The sequence below is a fragment of the Echinops telfairi genome, unplaced genomic scaffold (assembly GCF_000313985.2).
Source record: "Echinops telfairi isolate 266 unplaced genomic scaffold, ASM31398v2 ScPeMD7_60;HRSCAF=208, whole genome shotgun sequence".
Lineage (NCBI taxonomy): Eukaryota > Metazoa > Chordata > Mammalia > Afrosoricida > Tenrecidae > Echinops > Echinops telfairi.
The window spans coordinates 1,579,361-1,583,930 of NW_022103958.1; the positions used below are offsets into that span (position 1 = coordinate 1,579,361).

General features: G+C 38.4%; 1 pseudogene; it reads left to right on the forward strand.

Annotated features, from left to right (window-relative positions):
* The window catches only part of LOC101655994, an 8,889-nt pseudogene extending 4,533 nt beyond the window's left edge, over positions 1-4,356 (forward strand).
* Positions 4,357-4,570: the final 214 nt, after the last annotated feature.

The following is a 4,570-nucleotide window of genomic DNA, read 5'->3' on the forward strand; positions in this document are numbered from 1 at the left end:
AAAAGAAAAGAAGAGCACGAGGTCTAGTAAATTCTAATCAGATATTTGATGTTGTATATGATGAAAGAGGAACCACCCTTTAATCCCATAATTCCCACCTCTCAGGGATAGATGCACTAGGATTTGGAATGTAACAGAAATGACAAAAAAGATTTATAAAACAACTGCTTAAAAGAAATACTCAAATATATAATGGAGTAATATGATTATTCTCTGACAGGTTTTGAGAAGGGTTTCATAATTGTGGGGACAGGTGCTTTAATATAAGGAAGAGGCAATAGACACACACACACACACACACACACACACACACACAAACACAAACACTCTTGCTTTTGGCATAGATGAATTAACCTGGATGTAGAGTCATTAACCAAGGTGCCTTGGTGACTGTGGAGCAAGTTTGCTTTAACAGCAAGGCTTCTTACTATAATCTAATTTTGAGAACCTTTACTGACAGTGCTTTGAAAACTTTGTCATGAAGTAAAAGCAAATTGCATCTCCCAATTCTTAATCTGAGGTGATATGATCCAATGAATGTAATCTAAATTCATAAATTTAAAGACTGGCCTTTTATATTTTTGTCAACACATAAGAGAATATAATATATGCCTCAAAAAATGTCAATCCAATCTTCTATGTAATAGAAAGAATAATCTTATAGCTGACGGGATTAGTGCCCATAGATTAGAAGTAAGCTCTTGCTTATTATACAACTTTAAACTCACTGCCATTGAGATGATTCATAGAAATGCTGGTGTGGATTTCCCAGACTGTAACTCTTTAGGGAAAGAAAAGAACCCTCTTTCTCCTGGAGAACAACAGAGGGTTTCAAACTGCTCATCTTGCAGTTAGCAGCCCCGTGTGAAATCACTGGTCAATCAGGGTTCCCATTGTTATTGCAAAGGCTAAACATGTTGTCCAATTCAGGATGTGCTCAAAGTGATTGTTATTTATCTTCTGTATTTACAAATCAATTCTACAGTTAGTCTTTAGCTTCAGTCATGTAAAATTTCCAGTATTTAACCTTCATTTTGTTCCAAAACCATGTTCATATTTCTTAATCATACATATTATTTTACCAGATCAGAAAATAATATATATAAATATCCTTTTCTGTTACCAGTGGCTATATATATAAAATATCAGTGGTAACAGATAGTTTTATTTCTTTTTCTTTTTTGAAATAAACATTTTTTGTGCTTCAGATAGATAAACAGAGGGATTTCTATTCTCTTTCTTTTCAGTGTGATATACACTACCAACAGACTACACAACCAGAGGAAGATAATCAAATGAACCTTTTAAGAATATCTCCAAAACATTTTCGCAGATGGGAGTTAACTTTAAAAGAGTGAGCATTTTGAGCCAACAAACTTGGGATAAAATGGAGTGAATAAAGTTAATAGTGGATTATTTTGACCAGACTACTGAAAAGCTTTTTTGAAATAACTGTCCTTGATCATCTAATCTACCTATAAAAGTGAAATGTTCACTATGTCAATGCAGACTTCCTTTCATTGAAGGCATTAGAGCATGGAGAGATATCTTTTCATTGAAAATATTCTTTCAATGAAACTTATATTACATTCTTGTCTTATTAAAAAGGTCCCAAGGCTATTTTGCTTGGATTATTGTGAGCTCTAAAATGTTTTCCTGATTTTGTTTTTCATTTATTTTCTCATATAATTGCATTTTACTATGAGGTATACGTTTTTCTACATATCATGTACATTTATAGGTCTTTGTCTCAAATAATGATATCAACAAATGCTTTTTTCCCCCAGATGAAGGCACTAAAGGATTGAAAGAGCTAGCTAATTGTCCATTGTGTTTTTCTGGGTACTTTAGAGAAACAAATCCACAGACACTCATGTATGAGAGAAAGTTTTATATAAAGGTTAAGTGTGCATCAAGAAAACACCCCAACCCAGTGCTGCCCAAGCCCACAAGTTCGACATTAACCCATTAACCCATATGTCCAACACCAATCCACAAAGTCCTCCTTGATCCCACAAAACAGACACAATGATGCCGACTATAGGAGGAAAGCTGAGTCAGTGAATGTGTAAGTATGTCAGTGCTGGAGCACCCAGGGCTGCATAGGGGTAGGTCCATGTGGCTTCTCCTTGGGGATGTCTTTCAAGGAAGTCACCTTGCAAGCTGAAGCAGGAAACTGCTCAGGCAGCTGCACCATGGTGCAACCATCACAAAGGAAGAGACCTGAGAACAAGAAAGGCAAGGCTTACTGAGTCATTTATCCCTCTGCCCTTCAATTAACCCCACATGTGTTTAATGGCATAATAAACTAACTCAATCCACCCCTTGCCAATCTGGCACCTGTACATAATTTTTTAGATTCACAATTTCAATTAAGTAACACCTTCACCTTAATCCTATAATCTTGTGAATATGTTCCCCTAACTATGAAAGTTTTTAAGCCAACCATGTCATGCCTTTATCCCCCCAATTTTGAGTATCCAGTTTAAATACTGCCCACTTACATCAACCCAGCTCTCTGAGAAGACAATCATATTTTTCGACATGAAAAGTATTCATTCCAGTTGGAACCTTGTGAAATCTGCATCCATAAGGAAAGTCAAATCTGGACAGGCCTTCCATAAAGTAAGCAACAATATGTACCAGTTCACAGGCTCAAAAATCTCCAGCTAGTTGGCTTCTGGTCAACTCAATGTGGGCTGCCTCACTCAGCCTCCTCAGGATGCCAATTGGTCACCTTACCTTTAGACCCTGGGCTCTCACCAATATTCAACAATTCTAGCCCTCTCATGCTAGATCATGAACTTTAGACCAGTCAACCAGCTCTCGTCTTCTCCTCTTTTTCCTGTAAATCAAGTCCATAGGTGTCACTAGTCAAACTTAACCTGTTTCTTTATTGCTGCATTTCTCCCACTTCCACTCAACAAGTAGATCCAGGGGTCACCTAGCAAGCATTTTAGCCTGCTCTCAGGCTCCCTTTAACATTCAGTCCTAGAAATGAGTTTTATTCATGGTTCCAGATTTTTTCCAGCTTCTGTCAAAGACCACTGTTTCCTGAGGACTCCAAAGCACTGGGTGGGGCATATCTTTTTACAGGCATGGCCTAAACCCATCTAAAGATCATATTTTAATGACTGAAGCAAGTGGGCTTATAAACTTTCTATTTTCATGCTTCCCACAAGTTTCCCAGAAAGAACCGAGTAAACAGTGTGGCTTTATCTGACCTCTGGCTAGACAGGAATATTTCTTTCAAATGCTGCATGGTGCAGTTTTCTTTATTTGTGCATTTGTGATTACAGAAATGTTCATGTTAGCTGTTATGGCCTATGACCAGTTTGAGACAGTGTGCAATCCCTTGCTCTACAAGGTCGCTATGTCTCATAAGCTCTGTGCCCTCCTGGTACCTGGGACCTACACATGGGGTGGAATCTGTTCTATGACGCTCACATATGGAATTATCCTTCTGTGGCTCCAACATCATAAATCACTTTGGCTGTCATTATTAGGCCATCCCCTCTCTCTCCTGCTCTGATACTCCCTTTGTTGCACGTTGGTTAGACAGGAACGACTCAACTCAGAAAGTCAATGCAATAGAAGTTTATTGAATGCCTGTGCAGGGACTAGCTCTCTTGGCATGAGAGTGGCCCCGAACCATATGCACAATATTCTTGTATACCTTTATACAAGGATGCGGTCTTTAGCTGTGCAAGCAAGCCGATACAAAAGCAAATTTTCGCGGTTAGCCTTTAACCTTTCTTTTGTAAGGGTCTGTTTGTGGTCAGCTTATTCTTTGACCCTTCCCCTGCCAGGCCTGTTTGTGGTCTGCTTATTCTCAGAACTCTTAAGTCCTTATTTTTCCCGGAACCTTATCAGGGTTGAGCTACTGTCATATCCCAATTGCCCACCCCATGAGTTCTTTTGAGAACTAGATTATGCCTGCTCCTGCTTTTCTGAATACAAAATGGCTTCTCTTGGCCTATGGTCCACACCTTCAGACAGACGGCATGTCTAATCTTTTCTACATTTAATGAGACTAGCAGCCTCCTGATTATACTTACTTCCTACATCTTCATTGTGGTCACCATTATCAGGATGCCTTCCTCTGGGGGACTCCATAAAGCCTTCTCCACCTGTGCCTCCCACCTGACTGCCATCACCATCTTCCACGGGACTATCCTTCTGCTCTACTGTGTGCCCAACTCCAAAAACTCATGGCTCCTGGTCAAAGTGGCCACTGTGTTTTTTACAGTCATGATTCCCATGCTGAACCTCTTAATCTACAACCTTAGAAACAAAAATGTGAAAGAAATAGTTAGGAAGTTAATCATCACCAAACTGATTACTCATTCTGCGTAATTAGACACACCCACATATTGATATCTATATCTACATAGATAGACAGATACAGATCTATATATAGCTGAGTCATATCTTTTATCTTATCTCTCAAATAGTTCCAAAAATTATATTCCATTTTCTTTTTTTTTGTTTTTTTTTTTTAATCAATTTATTGGGGCTCATACAATTCGTCACAATACATAGATCAATTGTGTAAAGCACATCTATACAT